Source organism: Atractosteus spatula, assembly GCF_055471065.1.
Source record: "Atractosteus spatula isolate fAtrSpa1 chromosome 16 unlocalized genomic scaffold, fAtrSpa1.hap1 SUPER_16_unloc_1, whole genome shotgun sequence".
Taxonomy (NCBI): Eukaryota; Metazoa; Chordata; class Actinopteri; order Semionotiformes; family Lepisosteidae; genus Atractosteus; species Atractosteus spatula.
The window spans coordinates 2,177,796-2,200,910 of NW_028296631.1; the positions used below are offsets into that span (position 1 = coordinate 2,177,796).

General features: G+C 47.4%; 1 non-coding gene across 1 annotated transcript; it reads right to left on the minus strand.

The window, feature by feature from the left end:
* Positions 1–927: 927 nt before the first annotated feature.
* trnai-aau (transfer RNA isoleucine (anticodon AAU)) lies at positions 928–1,001 on the minus strand. Its single transcript has one exon. It is a non-coding gene; the product is annotated as a tRNA-Ile (tRNA).
* Between the last annotated feature and the right edge of the window lie 22,114 nt (positions 1,002–23,115).

The following is a 23,115-nucleotide window of genomic DNA, read 5'->3' on the forward strand; positions in this document are numbered from 1 at the left end:
AGCTCTTATATTCGTGTTAGACGCTGGAATCGCCTTTTTATTGACGCTCTTACGAACGCCATGGAAAGCAAAACAAAGCAAAGCAGAGCAGAACAAAACGAACAAAATAAAACCCTCACGTCCTGCACTTGAATATAATGCCGTTACGTGCCGAAGCGGTATTGGACGTCATCCTAGCACTGCAACCCGGGGCGTACGGTATATGGGAACGAGCACACGTCACGAATCGTCTCTAATCACTCCCTGCACTGTAAGGCGCCTTGAAGCGTGCACCCTCAACATTCATCTTTGCGCATCTGTGAAAGGTAAACTCTTGAGCAAACTCTGAACCAGACGCTCAAACTCCAGCTAGGATTAGGGGTTGCATTCCCACGCTACTTGAACACTTTGTTTACGCTCAGTGCTGGATTTTGGGAACTTTAGGACGAGTGGGACTTTTCTCCTATCTGTCAATTCGTTTTGTTTTGGAGACTCTTGGCTGTCTGTGTTGTATAGTGCAGCGTGAAGAAAACGTTTTCGAAAACTGTGCCGGCTCAAAAGTTGTAAGAAATCCTCTCCAGCTCTTTTAAGTCTCTTCAGTTTTGTCATTTAAAGTGAAACTAGATGTATAACTGGAGCCTCACTTATGCAAATGGTGAGGCTCCAGTTCGACATCTAGTTTCACTTTATATGACAGAAGTACGTCAGACTGCGCCGGACTGGGGGATCATTTCCGGTTATTTTTACCATCTTAAACATTTGAAATCCTCCCCTAGGCAATTGTGACACTTCATCTTGGCTCCACCTAGGACACTCTTCAATCTTCCATCACTTCTCTCTTCTCCCGCAACACTCTCGTCTGTCGGCAGTATGTGGCGTCTTTGCATTACCACCAATCTCACCACAGCAAGAAAGCAACGGGTTTTGGCAAGAGAGGAGGAGACTGCCTGGCCCGAACGGGGATCGAACCCGCGACCTTGGCGTTATTAGCACCACGCTCTAACCAACTGAGCTAACAGGCCTCGTGCCTGCTGTCCTCTCTGTGCTGCAAAAAATGGAATTCAGGGAAGTTTCTTTTGTCCTTCTTTGAATAGAAAGCCCTGCGATTCAGTGTACGGGCTTTCTCGTGCTGTTTAATGGTTCTTGTAACCCAAATCCTACACTGGCCTGAAGTGCCCCCCCATTTCATAGCATTTTTCAGCTGATTTCAAATGTACCTAAAGGAGAAGCATTATTGAAGACCATCAATTACCAAGAGCTTTTGTCAAAGGTTTTGGTGGTCACTTTTAATGAGCACAGAGAGCTATGACCTCGGATTTACATCTCATCCAAAAGACGGCGCCTTTTTACCACACAGCGTCTCCGTCACTATACTGGGGCATTGGGACCCGCACAGACCTCAGGGTGAGCGTCCCACCGCTGGCTCCATTAACACCGCTTCCAGCTGTAAGCTTTGCTTTTCCCTGTAGGTCACCCTCATGCGGTTACTGACCTGGCTCACAGCTTCTAAGCTTCAGTGGGTTTTCAGTTGCGAGTTGAAAGGGGATGCAAGTGATGGAGCCGCTAACTGCAAAAGCCACTGCATTGGCCGGGAATCGAACCCGGGCCTCCCACGTGGCAGGTGAGAATTCTACAACTGAACCACCAATGCACACTGCAAGGGTCTCCAAAAAAGACGTTTTTTTACCACTCTGTGCTGGATGTTGGGTCCCAAGGGAACTTCTGGACGAGTGAGAATTTTCTGCTATCAAAATTTGGTTTCGGAGACTTTTGGCAGCCTACAGATGCAGCCATTCAAAATCCGCAGGCGATACCGCATTATTTTGCGGTACGCTGTACGCAGTCTACCGCAAGCTACCGGTAAATACCGCGAGTTACCGTAAATTCTCCTATAATACGACAAGCAAAATAATAGTATCCGGAATTTCCGCAAGGTGGAGCTAATAAAGCTCAACCTCTCATGTTTGAGCTGTGCCCATCAAAGTCTTTAACGAAGATATTACTAATAGTATTAATAATGAATGACCTTGGACAAGCTGTAAGTGTAAACTCAAAGTATTGCCCTGGTCAACATTTTTTTTTTCATTGACCATCTTTGTAAAAGTAACACCACAGCATTTCGCAATCACGCATTTGTTTCCAATCATGCAAAGTACAGTAATTTTTGAGAATCGCTTCACCATGCCTTTCACATGCTCATAAAAGAGATTGATTTAGGAACATAAACATATTACCATATGAAAACTGTAATGTATACAGTATGTATATGTATATTTAATGTCTTAACTGTGCCCGTTTAAGTATTGAATATTCATATCTAATTTTACCACTGAAGGGAAATCTTAGTAGCTGAGCATAAAAGGAATAAGAGCATACTGCAACGCGTGTGAAGGCCATAAACGATATTAATTTTGGAACATAAACATACAGTATATGGCTGGTCTCGGTACTTTAAAGAAAACATACACGAAACATGGTTTCATTATGACCAGAATCGGTCTTGAGATATTTTTAACTTGATTTACAGTATTTGAGAGGTATGTCTTAACACCGATACTACAGTGCTTAAGTACTGCTCACGTATATGATTCTAGGTTTATATTATACATTTCATACGGTCAAATTACTTTTGAGCAACTAATAAGAAGCGCGAAACGGTATGCGTTTTAGTTTTGTTTTGTGCTGGGACCCGTGGATTGATTAGAGATATCAAGTACATACAAGTCATTTTTTAAATGTTGTAGTTCGTCTTGAAAAAATGTTACGAGTACATCATCCATCAACAATTACACAGGTTCTGTTTTCATATTGCGGATTTTGGTTACGTAATATTATTTTCTAGATTTCACGTTGTGAATATATGATTTGGGCAAACAGAGCCGCAAAGAAGTACATTATGGGTTGTTGTTGTTTTTTTTGCAGTTTTATCTAGAACAAGCGATGCTTAAACATTTGTCTGATTCTTGTGAAACTATCCACACGACAGTTACCGTACCTAGGAGTTGACTTCAGTGATGTCACTGATGGGATGTTTCTAAAAATCCATCCTCTGTAAAACGTCTTCTCTAGTTGTCCTGCATATGTATTCGCTATTGAAGCTGTGTGTTCTGAGCCTGGATCTCTACATTTCTGTATGAACCAGCTTAGAGGGCTAAAGACAGCTTGTGTTTAAATTGAGTGTAAGGCAATTTATGCTTCTAAAGTCATGGTCAGCATTTATTATTGTACTGTGCTGTAAACTTGTTCTGTGCCTAGTCACATTATTTTATAGCGTTTTTATAGTGTTATCAAATCCGGTGGCGCTGTGTGTTAGTTTCCTGACTCCCATGTCACATGGTCTGTGATTGAAACCTGTGAAACCGGTTTAATTCGTCACAGCCAGCACTCCGGCAGAGAGGGGGTTGTACTCGTAAAGTAGAAGCAGGCGAGATTTCCAGCGAAAGACACCTCCCCCCCACCCTCATACGATTCGCATTGTAATTACACATTGTAATTGTATTACACATTGTACACATGCTTAAAAGAGAAGAGAGAAAACGCAAGCCTTCTTCAGGTGTGAGGGTCTTCTGCTCAGAATGAAATGCTAAAATGTAATGTAGGCTCTGAATGGGTTCAATTATGATTTGGGCTTGATTAAGGTCGCTGCCTTTCATCTAAAACCCTACTTGAATCCTTCGAAACTAAAAATCAGTGTTTGTGAGTTCTAAATAAAGAGGTATCCAGGTAACAGTGAAACGGGCGGACAGTCTGGGGAGATCGCCCGTTTTCCATGTAAATAGTTCCCTGGTTCCGCACCCCTTGGTGTTTCTCTCGCTCTCTCTCGGGTCACCTGATCATTAGCTCGAAAGATTTCAGTGCTTTGTGTATATTCTAATGGTAGTGGGGGCAGGGTGTGTGGGAACAGGTTTGGTTGAAATTGCATTGGAGATCTATGTTCTTCACACCTGAAACATTTTCTCTGAAAGCATTTTCTTCGCAGTTTAACCGATCTTGTTACAGCATGTTACAGTTTACTATTATTAACCATATTAATTTTAAGTGCTTAATGCCATTTTTTGACCAGGCACGAATATTCTTAAGTCCATATCTTCGCAAGTGAATCAGTGCGAATTGCAATACTAATTAAATTAAAACTACTAACTACTAACTAATACTAATTAAAACAAACCAGAAACGTGTTGTTCTGTTTAATGACATTACAAGTGGAAAGATTACAGATTTTAATCGTCTTTAATTTTGTTACGTTATACATTTTAGAAACGTTTCATCCATACAAACACCACAAAACTATTTTCGATTGTATTTCTGAATAGTATGTTACACTTAGTTCACTGTTTTAAATACATCTAATTAAGAAAGTTAGGTGTTAGCATAAACTATTAGCAATCAATAATATTAAATTTAGCACTGTAATAAGCTGTTGCACTTTCCCCCGCATCTTGTAAAAATATATTTTCATTGTTCAAATATACATTAAGTCTGACTATCATATAATAAGTTAAATACAAAACTAAAGAAAAAATAGGGTTAAATATAATTCAAAATATTTTGCTAACAATGTTAACTGTTTATGAATAATAAAATGTATTAACTAAGGAGTAGGATGGCACAGTTGTTAGTATGTTTTTTGTTTTGTTTCTTTTTCATAAATACAACAGTAGTACCTGATGTCTCAGTGGCTTTCAAAATTAAATCATGCATGCAAACCTGTGAACTAGAAAGATAACTAAGATATCCATCCATTTATAATGGTGGCGAAATGGTTAGCATTGCTATCTTGCAGCACTGGGGTCCTAGGTTCAATTCCTGCCATCCTGTGTGTGTGGGGTTTACATGTTCTCTCTGGGTTACATGGTTTTTCTCCATATGTGTGATATGACTCCCTCTCGCACTCCAAAACATACTGGTAAGTTAATTGGTTTATGGGAAAACTGGCCCTGGTGTGTGTGTGTTTGTGTCTGTCTGTCCTGTGACGGACTGGCGCTATGTCCAGAGTGTATTCTGCCTTGTGTCCGTTGCTTACTGGGATAGGCTCCAAATCCTCTGTACTGGATAAAGAGATTAGAAATGGATGGAAGTAAACGCACTGTGTGGATGGAACTATACACAGTGTTAGAAACCCACGATGAAATGGCAGCATCTCACTGAGAATAAAATATTTTATAGTGCTGGCTTAAGGAAACAGCCTTTCCACCTCTCTTGCACATCAGTATCCATACCTAGTTATTTAAACAAATTGCCTCTAAGTATAAACATCTTAATATGCTGGGTCTGTGGATCCGCATCAGCTATGTTTGCCCATTCCTTCAATTCATGTGCATCCAACACACAGTTCAATGCCAGCAACTACACATAATCTAAAATACAATCCTTATTTCAGTATCTATGTAAACATATAGTCTGTTAACTTCATCATCTTCATCAAAAGTATGCCTAACCCCATTAGGAAGTGTTCTTGTTATAAGTGTATTCCTCAGCTTTCCCCAAATTATCTTCTTCTTGCCAACATCTCTAGTCTTTTATCCTGCAATAACTCAGCCAACACTTAAATCTCCAAAAGCTGCTTGTGTTAATTTCTTTAAATCACAAATATCATGTGTAAATACTGGCCATGTAATACTCTGCATTGTGGAATAATAGTTTATTTTAAAGGGAACTAGAGAAATCAAGAAAGGCTTTTTTTCTAGAATTAATAAATGCACATCCTGTTCACTGGGGAAATTAAATCCACACTGAGCAATCTTCAATATGTTCAGAATATGACAGCAAGAATCCTATCAGGGATGCATTACACCTGTTTTCAAGTCCTTGCACTGGTTACCTATCAGATTTCGAGTCAACTTCAAAATCCTTATCCTCCTTATATACTGTCCTACAACTGTTATTATTGATCACCGAATTATTGTACTTGACATGACTTCAATCAGCCTTTCCTGAACGTCTATGACAGGCAGAGAGAGTGCTGTTTCTGGTGCGATCTTTTGCAGCCTACATTTCACTGTTTTAAACGAACAAGAAATTAGATTGCTCATAAATCAGTTATTCTATATAAACACAGCGTAATTGCCCTCCGAAAATCCTCTTTTTCTTGTTCGTTTTAGAGACCTTGATCGAAACTGATTTTAGATGTCAGAAAGGATTTATTTTCTCTGTATTTCCTACATTGCTTTGTCGAGATTTTAACTTTATATCTAACTTTATATCTAGGCTCAGATTTCAACTATAAATCGTACAGTAATTAATAGCAGTAAATACTGATGTTTTGCGCCCTCTTACCACAAAAATATATGTTTTGTAGTTGGGATTAACTTTATTTCGTACGCGTAGCTACTCCGATTCGGACACCGAACAGTTAAAGATGGCGGCAAATCAGACACCCAGAGAGGGGGGGGGGGGGGGGCGTCTTCTCGCCTCCATAACTAAAATGCCAAATAGGAGTGGCTTAAGCGACATACACAGTCGTGTAACTGACAGTTTGAGGTAGTCTATCGTGTAAATTTCGCTTTGTTGCTGATAGGTTAAGCTTTCGAAACTCTGCCCCAAAGTCATGTGACTGATTTTTCGCCCTGTTTCGTTGGTTAAACGCAATGATCACAAGCACCACCGTGGTAACTGGGATGTGTAGTTTTTAATTCCGTTTGAATTATAACTGTACGTACTGTCTTCATATTTGGCCAGGGCTTTAAAGAGAAGGCGCGCCAAAAAAATTCGGTGCCGTCGTCTCCGCATTAAAGGTACCCCCGTGCTGGAAGAATTTGACCTCGGAACGTTTGCCCAGCGTAGTTATAGTGGACATAAAAACAAGAGTTCGCTGGCATTATATCCTAGAAGACACAGACCGGCACCAGACCGGTAAATGCTTGATGAACTAGGGATTGGACAGTTTCCAAGTGCTTGTACAATCGATGGAAATGTTCAAATAAATGTGCAAAAGAAATAAACAAAATAATTATTTATTTCTTTATCATATTGGCTAGCTAATGTCCTCTCTTTGCTAGTTAGTGGCTGTGTTTCTGCGTTGGGTAGCAACGGGTGACTGTTCTCAGGCAGAAGATGTAAACAGCTTAATTTTCGTGTTAAATAATTTTTAAAAATTAAAATTCATTCTATACAGCAATCACATATTTGGGTACCGTTTCATAAAAATTTCATGCTTAAAATGTTTAGGGAGAAATGGAAGACTGGTGTGTATTTTTTCTTTAAACTATTGTAGTGGCAATGCTTGTTAATAAGACAGAATTAAGCGTTGGTATGCTCCTAAAGGAGGCCCCATCTCACCCTCCATCTCTGTGGTGCAGCCACAGAGAAAGAATTCATGCAAGTTGATTTAAGATGTTTTTCTTTTGATAAGAAGCAAGCTCCCAGACGGGGATGCAATTAGCTAAGCCTGGCTATCATGATCAATGGTCATCCACTGGCGCCTATCTGTCTAGGGAGTGCCGAATGGACATCTGGACTGCATTTCTAAGTGTCAAGAGTAAGTGACTTATATCTCACCTTGACCAACCAATCAGGGACTGGCAGGGCGTGGTAATACCACGTGGGTCTCCAATGCCCGCCAAACTCTCAACCAATCAGCACACATCTGGGTCTTGATCAAAAAGGGAGCGCAAGCTCAGTTCTGGGCTCTCCTTGGCCATTTTCACGCATCCTCAGAGACAATCACGTGACAACTGCTGTTGTCTGCAAAAGGACTTGGACTTTGTTCTAAGCGCGAGGCCGAGGATCCCGTACGTATTCAGAATTCTACCAACGTGAATGCTCCGCTTGATCAACGGCAGCCTACAGTTGGACCCTCGTCGACAACCTGAATAGCTTATTCAGAAGCAGCGCTGGACCGGGAACGAACCAGCTTCTTCCCAGGCAAAAGAGTGACTTGTGAGGACTCGCGGTCACACTCTGTGCATAGAGACTTTCTACTAGCCAGCCGGACTGCTGGTAGATCCCCTCGGAGCAACGACTGCCCTGCGCGCCGCAGTCAGATTCCTCCGCCCGTCCTACTCCGAGCTGCACCTCGACTGGTTGGCCGGTAGCCAGAGGACGCCGACACAACGCCCATTGGACAACCGCTGCAACAGAGCCTGTCAGCTGGTTTGGTGTTCGTGCCGGGAAATTCCAAATCCAAACACAGTGGATAAGTAAACCCCATGTTCTACATTGCGTCTCGAGAATTTAATTGTACCTCAACACAAGTTGTTATCAATTTAATTCATGAGTAATGTATTTACTTCCGAGTTTAGAGTAACAGTGGGTAATAACACTGATTAGCGATTTGGTAACCGAACGATATATATTGACATATATTCTCTGTTGTGTATCTCTTTGTGTTTGCATCTCTTCGAGATTATATACCTTGTATATTGATAACCCTCACAGTAAGGTCTGCCGCTCGTATCCAGGCAGACTAGTATATGTTTGGTGCACAGTTTATATTAATAAATGTATCTCGTGTATTGAACCCGTGTGTGTGCGTTGTTAGTTGTTCTGACGATTGATTTTCTAAAAGCCCCAACGAAAAACCTCGTGATTACTGCTACAATTGATAATTGTCTCAGTAAACCCATCAAACCACTACATTTAATGGCGTCCCTGGGTGGGCGAGTTTAGAATGAAATGAGAATCAATCGCACAGAATAACTGATATTGCTGTGAGTTCAAGTTCAGCACAGCACCGCGGCTTCTATACGCGAATACCGGGTGTGCTGATAACTGCGTAAAGAAATCCCCCTGTTTTCTAGCGTTTAGTGTAACGTGTACTGATTGGAAATCCATCTGCTCGGGTGTTTAGATTCCATACTGTATTTTGGTAAAAGAAAAAAAAGTAATACTCTTAAAGTTTCTCTGACGTAATGACAATGGCTGCTAAAATGTCTGAAGTGGAGTCGCTTATAAGTACTATTTCTAGCGACGACAATCCTGGTTACTGGAGCGGTATCGAAAAGTTGAACTTTGATGATATTGAGAAGCTGCAAGTAGATTTAGTAGCTAAGGTAGCGAACCAGCTTAACACAGGAGGGTCCGTGAACGCAGTTCAGGTCCTATCGAGTTTCGCCTTAAATCTAGCTAAACAGCTGGAACTGTCTTTGTCCGAGCTGACAAAGTTTCAAAAGCTTCAGGGAAAGCTAGAAAGATATAAGGCGGAGCGAGTTGAGTTGTTGGATATAATCAGAGAAAAGAGAGTGAAAAATGAGGAAAGTGAAGACAGACTCAGGGAAGTTTTAGGTAAATTAGATGACCTGTCTGCTAGAGAAACTGCGGCTGAGGTAGCTAGGAGAGACCTGGAAGCGAGCTTGAAAGAAAAAGAAAAAGAAATTGAGCGTTTAAATGAGCTCAGCCAGGAAAGGCAAAAGGAGTTAGATGCTGCCGTACTGGAAGCAAAACAGGCTAGATCCCACTTGCATGCCAGCCCACCTAGCAGCCCGGAGCGCTCACCCAGCGCGCCGGGAGGAGGTTTCTCCCGGCCAGGGTCTGTGGTCGGATCGGCATGGGGGAGATCGCCGAGTCCTGCGCGAGACGCAAGGGCGATGCAATTCAGGCATAGACCCCCTGCTCCTGATCACGGCCGTCCCCCTGCCCGCGGAGAAACCGTAAAAATTAACCTCCACTCCCTGAGGCAGTTAGCCAAAGATGTAGAAAGGTTTGACCCGTCAGTGTCAGGGAATAATGTGGAAACCTACATCGATGAGCTGAGACATACTTTGCAGTTTATGCCCGGAGCGTCCGAACAGGAAAAGGCTATGTTAGTAAGGAAAACTACTAGCCGAGCGGTCCACGAGTGGATGTCTAGACAAGGACCGGAGGTCTGTAATAGCTTTGAGGAGCTGTGTCAGGCAATGATCGGAGAATTTTCGGCTTTTATCGATCCCATAGCTGCCGTGGCCGCTGCGCACCATATTAAGCATGAAAAAGCTGAAGCCCCTCGCGACTATTATGAGAGGCTTAGGCGCACTTATTTTGCAGGGCGGAATGAAGAGGGTTGCGAAGAGAACGTGAATTTCAAAGGTTTATTCATTGCTAATCTGCATCCCTCAATCAGGAAAATGATTGTGATGCACACTGATGCAAAAGCGATGAAAATGGCTGACATTAGAAGGTTGGCTCAAAAAGCCTGGGGAGCTGAAGTCTCTGCTTCCTCAGAGCGAAAACCTGCTAAAACGGCCGTGTTCGCCACTAAAGCCAGCAGGGTTGACGACTCGCCTCAGCTCGAGGGAGCTGAGGTTCCTGAGCCCGCTAAGCCCCGGCGCAAAATAGGCAGGCAGGACCGCACTAAGCGTCAGAGCCGCCGTGAGCGCTACGGGGAAGGCAAGGGCACAGGCAGAGCCTATCAGAAGGCTGGACGAAGGGAGTCGACTGCAACCCGCCTGGCCAGGCTTGAACAAGCCCTGCTTGAGAGATCAGGACAGGGTAAACCTTCCGCACTGAATGCCGGAAGCGTGATTGAGCTTAGTGGGACCACGCCCCTTCTCACTGGAGGAGGCGGGGATCCATCCCAAACCCCTCCCTCAGTCTATCTGATTGGGTGGGAGGGTTCCTGCCTGGAAGAAGGCTGTGACTCTGAGTTGGGCGCTGACCCCGCCCCTGAAGTCAAAGAAAAGGCAGGCTTCCAACAATTCTTAGGGAATCTCAGCCAGAAAGGCAAAGCAAGGCGTATTTATATCAAGGTTTCTCTTGAAAACATTTTAGATAGAGAAGCACTGGTTGACACTGGGGCTGAAATTAGTTTGATGTCAGCCGATCTACTCAGCGAGCTCAAACGAGTAGCGAAAGGAAAAGGCATCAGACTTAAGGTAGAACCGTGTAAGATAGATATTTCCAGCTATACCCAGGATCATGCCAGGATCACACACCGAGTGTGGGTGGCACTTAGGTTCGGGCCAATGAACGTGGTGCATCCTGTTTACATCTCTAGGTTTAAAACAGAGCCACTACTCATTGGCCAAGACCTGCTTGACAGGCTGGAGCCTCTGGTGGACTGCCAGCGTGGAAAATTGTGGGCTCAGGTCAAGCACCCTAAGCCTGTCGTACAGCAAAAAGGGGGGTTCAGTGGTTATGCTGTGATCACACAGTGCCCACTGAACACCATAGCTGAGTTGGAGGATTCTCCTGGTTCCTCTGGACGAGAAATAAATGTCTCTTCTTGCTTTCCAAAACTACAGGGAAGTCCTGCCCAGGCCAGCACTCCCACGGTCTCCCAACTACAGGAGCAGTGCTCCGAGCAGCTGCTTGACCCGCCAGGTAAAGCACACCCCTTTTTCATCCCTGAAGAAGAGTGGATCTCCCTGTCCGGTAATGAATGGGAGTCCTTTCTGTGCGCCCTGGTACCTCAGGGGGACAAGGACTACCACCCCATGGTGGTGGGAGGGGTCCAGGTGGCAGAAGTGCAGGTTGATGATGTAATTCTCAGCCTCAGCTCTGAGAAGTCCATAATCAGTGAAGGTCTGTTCGAGGACCTGTCGCGAAGCCGTCAGGTGACCCTGGTGACGCAATCACAGGGTCTGTGGTGGGCACCCCCACCTCATAGGTCCATTTGGAGCAAAGGAAGCTGTGCAGCTTCCATCTCCATCGGAAAAAGGAAGTTTGCTCACTACTTCCAGGTAGCACCTCAGCTGACCCATTCGGTCTGTATTGGTGCAGACCTGTTGGTTCGACTGGGCGCCCACCTGGACACAGTAAACAGTGTGCTGTGGACACGGGTGAACCCAGATGCCCACTCTCTAAGCGGCGACCCCGAGAACATTCGGTCAGGTCAGACGATTCCTCAGGCCTGCCAGGTAGTAAACGAATCGGACCTGATCGTTCCTGCGTCAACAGCAGGGTTTCCGGTACGCCTTGTCCTAAAGAAGGGACAGAGGATGGATGCTGGCCGAGATCAGGCATGTGTTGACCCAGCTCTCCCGTGCAGGGGCCAAACTGTCTCTGGCTAAGGGACAGTGGTGTAGGACCCAAGTGGAGTACGTGGGACTATTGGTTGGAGCCCAAGGCATACAGCCACAGTCCAGCAGAGTCCAAGCTATCCAGAATATGAAGTCGCCCACTAACCTGTCTGAACTGCGCAGCTTTCTGGGAGTATGTAATTATTCCCGGCAGTTCATTGAGGATTACGCTGAAATAGCAAGGCCCCTCCACAAGCTGCTGCAGAAAGACGTGCCCTTTGAGTGGGGACCTTCCTCAGAACAGGCTGTGATGGAGCTGAAGCGCAGACTCGGTAGTGCGCCGTGCTTGGCCTACCCTGACAAAAATAAGGTCTTCTACCTTGAAGCAGGGTTCTCAGAGCACTGCCTTGGGGCTGCTCTGAGTCAGGAATATGACCAAGAGCGAAGGGTGGTGGCGTATGCCAGTCGAGCCCTGAACCCAGTGGAGCAAAAGTTCTTGGACTGCGAGAAGGCCCTGTTGTCTACGGTCTGGTCGGTAGAACACTTCCGTAGTTATGTAGGGGGACAAAAGATCATCATCGAAACCTGCCACCAACCTGTGACATTCCTGCATAGCCAGAGACTGAAAGCGGGCAGGGTGTCAAATAGCAGGATTGTGGCATGGATGATGGCCCTACAAGGCTATGAGATAGAGGTACGTTATGCACAGAGCAAGAAAATGTACCTGGGACAGGGCCTGGCTTTGGGCCAAGTGTGTCACGGCTGTGACACTGACATGGAAGCTCCAGAAACAATTCCCGCTGCTGAGCTACCGAACAATCACCGGTACTACGATGAAAACGTGGGCCAGGGCTTACCCATGGCCTATGTTGACGGTTGCTCTTTTCGCCACGAACAGCAGGTGCTAGCAGGGGTAGGAGTAGTCTGGCAAGACAATACTCCCTGTGGGCCGACCCGCTATAAGCTAGGACCAAAGACTAGTCAGTATGCGGAAGTAGCTGGGGTGCTGATCACCCTCCAGCAGGCCCTGACAAATGGCCTTAAACAATTTGTCATCTGTAGTGACTCGAACTACGCCCGACATAGCTTCGTGTCCCATCTTCCGTATTGGAAGGGTACCGGCATGAAAAATGCCCGGGGCAAGGAAGTAAAGAACAAAGAGTTGTTCCTGGCCAGTGACAAGCTCACGACCGAGGCTGGAATGATGGTTTACTGGAGGAAGGTGAAGGGACACTCCCAGGTGAAGAGACCCGACAAAGACGGGAATGATGAGGCCGACCGGCTGGCTAAATCTGGCGCCTTAGAGGGTGAACCCTGGCAGTTCCAGCAGGAATGGCTACCCCCAGAAACCGTGGCTGAGGTCAAGGCGGTCACCCGAAGCAGGGCTAGACAGGATGTCGGAGCTGACCCTCAATCTGTAGTGCTTGGGTCACAGGGTTTTAACACCGATCTTGCGGAAATGCAGAAACAGGACCCAGCAATTGGGCTAATGTATCAGCATATCGCTGACCCAGTGCGTCAACCTCTTTCGGAGCAGGTGCTGAGCCAGTCTCCAGAGCTGAAGGAGCTGGCAGAGGTGAAAGACAACCTAAAAATTATAAAGGGGTTGTTGGTTTGTGTACCAGTTGCACAAGGTGTCCCAAAGTGGGTAGTTCCCCGCTGCCATCGGGGGGTCATGATCCAACACGCTCATGACGAGCCCTGTGGGGGTCACCGGGGAATCAAGGCCACGTACGACACTATCCAGCAGGTGGCATTCTGGCCTCACATGGGCCAAGACATCGCCGCGTATGTAAAGGGGTGTCTGACGTGTAGCCAGTTCCAACCATCACGGCCCTTGCACCGTGCACCACTCCAGAAAAAGGGCATGACATTCCCCTGGTCCAATCTACAAATGGATTGGGTGGGGCCGCTGGTGAGGTCATCCAGAGGGAACAAATATTTCCTCACGGTTACGTGTGCATTCACAAAATGGATTGAGTGCCTCCCAGCACCCAACGACACGGCAGAGACAACTGCAGTGCTGTTGGTGAACCATGTGTTCAGTCGATGGGGACTCCCCCTGACCGTGGACTCGGATCGGGGAACCCATTTCACAGCTACAGTAATGGCAACCCTGTGGAATATGCTTGGGGTCAAGGCCCAGTTGCATATCTCCTACCACCCTCAATCCTCGGGCCAGGCAGAAAGGGCAAACCGAACGGTGGTTAGTATGCTCAAAAAGTTTGTCTCCACCAGCAGTAGGGACTGGGACATTAAGCTGCCCCTGGTTCTGATGGCCATCCGAGCCACGCCCCATTGCTCTACGGGGGTCCCACCTTTTGAGATGATGACAGGTCGGAAGATGACTCTTCCCCTACACTGTCTTTATGGGGTGGAGGACCTGAGCACGACGGGGGCTGCTACGGCCCATCAGTATGTGTCAGCAAGCACATCTGCAGGCAACCTTTGCTTTTGCCCAGAACAATCTGGGAAGGAGTGCAGAGGGTAGGAAAGCATACTATGACCGAAAGGCAGTTAACCAGGAACTCCAAGTAGGAGACAAGGTCCTGTACTTCCAATTTGCCAAACCCACAGGGGTGGCCCGGAAATTCTTACCCAGTTGGACAGGACCCCACGAGATTGTCGATAAGGTATCACCGGTAGCTTATCGAATTCGGATTGAAAAAGGAAGGCAATCTCTGGTCTATAAGTGGGTGCATCGCAACCACCTCCGGTTGTATCGCCCACCTCAAATGGCGCCGGAGGACACAGAATAGGGTTAAAAGTCTAAACCCGATCAAGAGGGGGGTGCCCCTTTGTAGCTGCAGGTAGTTAGGTACTGTAGTGTAGGTCCTCCTAGGAAAATATATTCAAAATTATAGTGGAACTGTACCATGTGCCTCATCTGTGTTCCAGAATGGGAATCCTAAAACTGCCACGGCTGGTCCTGACAGTGCTGTGGATCGCTTCGACACAGCCCCTTGAAGTTGTGGAACCCGGTCCTCCTACCGGCATAGTCCTGCAGGACGCTCCCGGATTGTTGTTAACAAATTGCAGAACATATACTCAGCGAGTGTATGTGCGGCTGGACCCAAGTGATGTGTTTCGGAAGCACATCAACATGAACAGTAGGGTGTCCCATCATGGCAGGCAGTGGGCTAAGGATGCTGTATGGCATGCCCAGCTAGACACTATACACATGCTCCGCCAGCTGAGGAAGGCAACAGTCAGCCAGGAGGAGATGACAGGCCTCAGCCGCCCCAAAAGGTTCTTGGGGGGTCTGATTGCTGCGGCCTCCGCCGTGGGCTCGCTATTTTCAGCTGGTCTGTTTGCTGCTTACACTGTCACCCTGACCACCCTGAGAAGGCAGGTGTCTGGGTTACTTAAGGAAATGCCAGAAATTCAGGACAGGCTGTATCAACAGCAGCAGCGGCTGGAAAGCCTAGGGAAAACCTTACAGGGCACAATATTAGCAGTAAACCTTCATGCAGCAGTGTTAAATAACACCCTCCACACCGTGGGCAGGATTGTCGACGTGTTACAGTGGGATTATGCTTACGTGCAACAGGTCAGGATGCTGATGCAGGATTTGCTTAGGGAGCTTAGTGCCAAGATAACTAGCTTAGCCATGGGACAGATTCCAACTTACTTGGTTCCACTGTCCTTAGTAGAAGAAGTACTTAGGACAACCACTTCTGAGATGGTGCAGCCATTACAGGTACATTTTGCATACAGTCTAGGCAGTGCCATTCCTATACATGTCAACCCTGAAGCCAAGGAAATAGGTTTCCTGTTGAACCTTCCCATCGTGAGTGGCAAGGATATCTATAGACTCAAGTCTATATCGAACGTTGGCTTCTGGAGGGGGGACATGCATGTGAAGTTGACCACCCCACCGCTCGTAGCTTACCAGGAGGATGATCCAAATTTGTATCTTGTTCCAAACCTGGAACTGTGTATATCAACCAAGGATATCCACTGGGTATGCCCAAGTAAGCCATTCCTTAGGGACACAACTCAGAGGTTGTGTGGTATCAGAAAGGGGGCTGCCACTGAAAAGTGTAAAGCCACAGTGACGAGCAAAAGTGAGGTTAACGAACCCCAGGTTGAGCAGGTGGGAAAGAAATGGCTGGTCAGCACACCACAGTTAACGGTTACAATAACATATGACAGGCATGATACAGCTACCGAAGTGCAGCTACCCAACCAAACAGTTTTTCTACAAGTTCCTGAAGGAGCGATAGTGCATCTCAACGATTTAGCACTGTATCACCTGGAGTCAGAACTATACGAAACGGAACTCGAGATTGTGGACGCTTTCAGAGGACACGGCATTGACTTGGATGAGAGAATCCAAGAGACAGTAAGTCTTGAGGGTGTACAGGTAGTCGAATTTGTTCTTAACGACACAAACTTAAAAACTACACTGGTAGGTCCCAAGCACAGTCGTTGTGGATCCTCTGGGGCGCTAGGAACAATAAACGTGGTCATCTTGACACTGCTGCTGGGTAGCTGGATCATGGCTGGGGTAATGTGTTGGATGCTGTTCTCTTGTATCAAAGCCTTGCGGGGTAGTTTGAATGAGACAAAGGGAGCAATGGTTTATCACCGAAATCAGGTAACCACTCCCAAACGTCTGCCTGCTGCAGAGCTATCCGATACTGATAGTGAACTGCCGGAAGTTTAAGGTCTAGAGCTAATGATGATGCCCAATGCCTCATTCCTAGGTACCTTATAACTGAGAGCAGGTATACGCAACGTTCTTTCCAACACTATTTCCTGTACAAATTCTCGAGAGGTAATGTGAATATTGGGTGGTAGAATCCACCGTGGTACAACAAACATCACTTAACTCTGTTTTTGTTTTGAAGGCAACAACGCCTCAGGACCTCGTGACCTTCAAAAAGGGGGGATATGTAGCGGCAATGCTTGTTAATAAGACAGAATTAAGCGTTGGTATGCTCCTAAAGGAGGCCCCATCTCACCCTCCATCTCTGTGGTGCAGCCACAGAGAAAGAATTCATGCAAGCTGATTTAAGATGTTTTTCTTTTGATAAGAAGCAAGCTCCCAGACGGGGATGCAATTAGCTAAGCCTGGCTATAATGATCAATGGTCATCCACTGGCGCCTATCTGTCTAGGGAGTGCCGAATGGACATCTGGACTGCATTTCTAAGTGTCAAGAGTAAGTGACTTATATCTCACCTTGACCAACCAATCAGGGACTGGCAGGGCGTGGTAATACCACGTGGGTCTCCAATGCCCGCCAAACTCTCAACCAATCAGCACACATCTGGGTCTTGATCAAAAAGGGAGCGCAAGCTCAGTTCTGGGCTCTCCTTGGCCATTTTCGCGCATCCTCAGAGACAATCACGTGACAACTGCTGTTGTCTGCAAAAGGACTTGGACTTTGTTCTAAGCGCGAGGCCGAGGATCCCGTACGTATTCAGAATTCTACCAACGTGAATGCTGGTAGATCCCCTCGGAGCAACGACTGCCCTGCGCGCCGCAGTCAGATTCCTCCGGCCTTCCTACTCCGAGCTGCACCTCGACTGGTTGGCCGGTAGCCAGAGGACGCCGACACAACGCCCATTGGACAACCGCTGCAACAGAGCCTGTCAGCTGGTTTGGTGTTCGTGCCGGGAAATTCCAAATCCAAACACAGTGGATAAGTAAACCCCATGTTCTACATTGCGTCTCGAGAATTTAATTGTACCTCAACACAAGTTGTTATCAATTTAATTCATGAGTAATGTATTTACTTCCGAGTTTAGAGTAACAGTGGGTAATAACACTGATTAGCGATTTGGTAACCGAACGATATATATTGACATATATTCTCTGTTGTGTATCTCTTTGTGTTTGCATCTCTTCGAGATTATATACCTTGTATATTGATAACCCTCACAGTAAGGTCTGCCGCTCGTATCCAGGCAGACTAGTATATGTTTGGTGCACAGTTTATATTAATAAATGTATCTCGTGTATTGAACCCGTGTGTGTGCGTTGTTAGTTGTTCTGACGATTGATTTTCTAAAAGCCCCAACGAACAACCTCGTGATTACTGCTACAATTGATAATTGTCTCAGTAAACCCATCAAACCACTACATTTAATGGCGTCCCTGGGTGGGCGAGTTTAGAATGAAATGAGAATCAATCGCACAGAATAACTGATATTGCTGTGAGTTCAAGTTCAGCACAGCACCGCGGCTTCTATACGCGAATACCGGGTGTGCTGATAACTGCGTAAAGAAATCCCCCTGTTTTCTAGCGTTTAGTGTAACGTGTACTGATTGGAAATCCATCTGCTCGGGTGTTTAGATTCCATACTGTATTTTGGTAAAAGAAAAAAAAGTAATACTCTTAAAGTTTCTCTGACGTAATGACAATGGCTGCTAAAATGTCTGAAGTGGAGTCGCTTATAAGTACTATTTCTAGCGACGACAATCCTGGTTACTGGAGCGGTATCGAAAAGTTGAACTTTGATGATATTGAGAAGCTGCAAGTAGATTTAGTAGCTAAGGTAGCGAACCAGCTTAACACAGGAGGGTCCGTGAACGCAGTTCAGGTCCTATCGAGTTTCGCCTTAAATCTAGCTAAACAGCTGGAACTGTCTTTGTCCGAGCTGACAAAGTTTCAAAAGCTTCAGGGAAAGCTAGAAAGATATAAGGCGGAGCGAGTTGAGTTGTTGGATATAATCAGAGAAAAGAGAGTGAAAAATGAGGAAAGTGAAGACAGACTCAGGGAAGTTTTAGGTAAATTAGATGACCTGTCTGCTAGAGAAACTGCGGCTGAGGTAGCTAGGAGAGACCTGGAAGCGAGCTTGAAAGAAAAAGAAAAAGAAATTGAGCGTTTAAATGAGCTCAGCCAGGAAAGGCAAAAGGAGTTAGATGCTGCCGTACTGGAAGCAAAACAGGCTAGATCCCACTTGCATGCCAGCCCACCTAGCAGCCCGGAGCGCTCACCCAGCGCGCCGGGAGGAGGTTTCTCCCGGCCAGGGTCTGTGGTCGGATCGGCATGGGGGAGATCGCCGAGTCCTGCGCGAGACGCAAGGGCGATGCAATTCAGGCATAGACCCCCTGCTCCTGATCACGGCCGTCCCCCTGCCCGCGGAGAAACCGTAAAAATTAACCTCCACTCCCTGAGGCAGTTAGCCAAAGATGTAGAAAGGTTTGACCCGTCAGTGTCAGGGAATAATGTGGAAACCTACATCGATGAGCTGAGACATACTTTGCAGTTTATGCCCGGAGCGTCCGAACAGGAAAAGGCTATGTTAGTAAGGAAAACTACTAGCCGAGCGGTCCACGAGTGGATGTCTAGACAAGGACCGGAGGTCTGTAATAGCTTTGAGGAGCTGTGTCAGGCAATGATCGGAGAATTTTCGGCTTTTATCGATCCCATAGCTGCCGTGGCCGCTGCGCACCATATTAAGCACGAAAAAGCTGAAGCCCCTCGCGACTATTATGAGAGGCTTAGGCGCACTTATTTTGCAGGGCGGAATGAAGAGGGTTGCGAAGAGAACGTGAATTTCAAAGGTTTATTCATTGCTAATCTGCATCCCTCAATCAGGAAAATGATTGTGATGCACACTGATGCAAAAGCGATGAAAATGGCTGACATTAGAAGGTTGGCTCAAAAAGCCTGGGGAGCTGAAGTCTCTGCTTCCTCAGAGCGAAAACCTGCTAAAACGGCCGTGTTCGCCACTAAAGCCAGCAGGGTTGACGACTCGCCTCAGCTCGAGGGAGCTGAGGTTCCTGAGCCCGCTAAGCCCCGGCGCAAAATAGGCAGGCAGGACCGCACTAAGCGTCAGAGCCGCCGTGAGTGCTACGGGGAAGGCAAGGGCACAGGCAGAGCCTATCAGAAGGCTGGACGAAGGGAGTCGACTGCAACCCGCCTGGCCAGGCTTGAACAAGCCCTGCTTGAGAGATCAGGACAGGGTAAACCTTCCGCACTGAATGCCGGAAGCGTGAATGAGCTTAGTGGGACCACGCCCCTTCTCACTGGAGGAGGCGGGGATCCATCCCAAACCCCTCCCTTAGTCTATCTGATTGGGTGGGAGGGTTCCTGCCTGGAAGAAGGCTGTGACTCTGAGTTGGGCGCTGACCCCGCCCCTGAAGTCAAAGAAAAGGCAGGCTTCCAACAATTCTTAGGGAATCTCAGCCAGAAAGGCAAAGCAAGGCGTATTTATATCAAGGTTTCTCTTGAAAACGTCTTAGATAGAGAAGCACTGGTTGACACTGGGGCTGAAATTAGTTTGATGTCAGCCGATCTACTCAGCGAGCTCAAACGAGTAGCGAAAGGAAAAGGCATCAGACTTAAGGTAGAACCGTGTAAGATAGATATTTCCAGCTATACCCAGGATCATGCCAGGATCACACACCGAGTGTGGGTGGCACTTAGGTTCGGGCCAATGAACGTGGTGCATCCTGTTTACATCTCTAGGTTTAAAACAGAGCCACTACTCATTGGCCAAGACCTGCTTGACAGGCTGGAGCCTCTGGTGGACTGCCAGCGTGGAAAATTGTGGGCTCAGGTCAAGCACCCTAAGCCTGTCGTACAGCAAAAAGGGGGGTTCAGTGGTTATGCTGTGATCACACAGTGCCCACTGAACACCATAGCTGAGTTGGAGGATTCTCCTGGTTCCTCTGGACGAGAAATAAATGTCTCTTCTTGCTTTCCAAAACTACAGGGAAGTCCTGCCCAGGCCAGCACTCCCACGGTCTCCCAACTACAGGAGCAGTGCTCCGAGCAGCTGCTTGACCCGCCAGGTAAAGCACACCCCTTTTTCATCCCTGAAGAAGAGTGGATCTCCCTGTCCGGTAATGAATGGGAGTCCTTTCTGTGCGCCCTGGTACCTCAGGGGGACAAGGACTACCACCCCATGGTGGTGGGAGGGGTCCAGGTGGCAGAAGTGCAGGTTGATGATGTAATTCTCAGCCTCAGCTCTGAGAAGTCCATAATCAGTGAAGGTCTGTTCGAGGACCTGTCGCGAAGCCGTCAGGTGACCCTGGTGACGCAATCACAGGGTCTGTGGTGGGCACCCCCACCTCATAGGTCCATTTGGAGCAAAGGAAGCTGTGCAGCTTCCATCTCCATCGGAAAAAGGAAGTTTGCTCACTACTTCCAGGTAGCACCTCAGCTGACCCATTCGGTCTGTATTGGTGCAGACCTGTTGGTTCGACTGGGCGCCCAGCTGGACACAGTAAACAGTGTGCTGTGGACACGGGTGAACCCAGATGCCCACTCTCTAAGCGGCGACCCCGAGAACATTCGGTCAGGTCAGACGATTCCTCAGGCCTGCCAGGTAGTAAACGAATCGGACCTGATCGTTCCTGCGTCAACAGCAGGGTTTCCGGTACGCCTTGTCCTAAAGAAGGGACAGAGGATGGATGCTGGCCGAGATCAGGCATGTGTTGACCCAGCTCTCCCGTGCAGGGGCCAAACTGTCTCTGGCTAAGGGACAGTGGTGTAGGACCCAAGTGGAGTACGTGGGACTATTGGTTGGAGCCCAAGGCATACAGCCACAGTCCAGCAGAGTCCAAGCTATCCAGAATATGAAGTCGCCCACTAACCTGTCTGAACTGCGCAGCTTTCTGGGAGTATGTAATTATTCCCGGCAGTTCATTGAGGATTACGCTGAAATAGCAAGGCCCCTCCACAAGCTGCTGCAGAAAGACGTGCCCTTTGAGTGGGGACCTTCCTCAGAACAGGCTGTGATGGAGCTGAAGCGCAGACTCGGTAGTGCGCCGTGCTTGGCCTACCCTGACAAAAATAAGGTCTTCTACCTTGAAGCAGGGTTCTCAGAGCACTGCCTTGGGGCTGCTCTGAGTCAGGAATATGACCAAGAGCGAAGGGTGGTGGCGTATGCCAGTCGAGCCCTGAACCCAGTGGAGCAAAAGTTCTTGGACTGCGAGAAGGCCCTGTTGTCTACGGTCTGGTCGGTAGAACACTTCCGTAGTTATGTAGGGGGACAAAAGATCATCATCGAAACCTGCCACCAACCTGTGACATTCCTGCATAGCCAGAGACTGAAAGCGGGCAGGGTGTCAAATAGCAGGATTGTGGCATGGATGATGGCCCTACAAGGCTATGAGATAGAGGTACGTTATGCACAGAGCAAGAAAATGTACCTGGGACAGGGCCTGGCTTTGGGCCAAGTGTGTCACGGCTGTGACACTGACATGGAAGCTCCAGAAACAATTCCCGCTGCTGAGCTACCGAACAATCACCGGTACTACGATGAAAACGTGGGCCAGGGCTTACCCATGGCCTATGTTGACGGTTGCTCTTTTCGCCACGAACAGCAGGTGCTAGCAGGGGTAGGAGTAGTCTGGCAAGACAATACTCCCTGTGGGCCGACCCGCTATAAGCTAGGACCAAAGACTAGTCAGTATGCGGAAGTAGCTGGGGTGCTGATCACCCTCCAGCAGGCCCTGACAAATGGCCTTAAACAATTTGTCATCTGTAGTGACTCGAACTACGCCCGACATACGGGACACTCCCAGGTGAAGGGACCCGACAAAGACGGGAATGATGAGGCCGACCGGCTGGCTAAATCTGGCGCCTTAGAGGGTGAACCCTGGCAGTTCCAGCAGGAATGGCTACCCCCAGAAACCGTGGCTGAGGTCAAGGCGGTCACCCGAAGCAGGGCTAGACAGGATGTCGGAGCTGACCCTCAATCTGTAGTGCTTGGGTCACAGGGTTTTAACACCGATCTTGCGGAAATGCAGAAACAGGACCCAGCAATTGGGCTAATGTATCAGCATATCGCTGACCCAGTGCGTCAACCTCTTTCGGAGCAGGTGCTGAGCCAGTCTCCAGAGCTGAAGGAGCTGGCAGAGGTGAAAGACAACCTAAAAATTATAAAGGGGTTGTTGGTTTGTGTACCAGTTGCACAAGGTGTCCCAAAGTGGGTAGTTCCCCGCTGCCATCGGGGGGTCATGATCCAACACGCTCATGACGAGCCCTGTGGGGGTCACCGGGGAATCAAGGCCACGTACGACACTATCCAGCAGGTGGCATTCTGGCCTCACATGGGCCAAGACATCGCCGCGTATGTAAAGGGGTGTCTGACGTGTAGCCAGTTCAAACCATCACGGCCCTTGCACCGTGCACCACTCCAGAAAAAGGGCATGACATTCCCCTGGTCCAATCTACAAATGGATTGGGTGGGGCCGCTGGTGAGGTCATCCAGAGGGAACAAATATTTCCTCACGGTTACGTGTGCATTCACAAAATGGATTGAGTGCCTCCCAGCACCCAACGACACGGCAGAGACAAC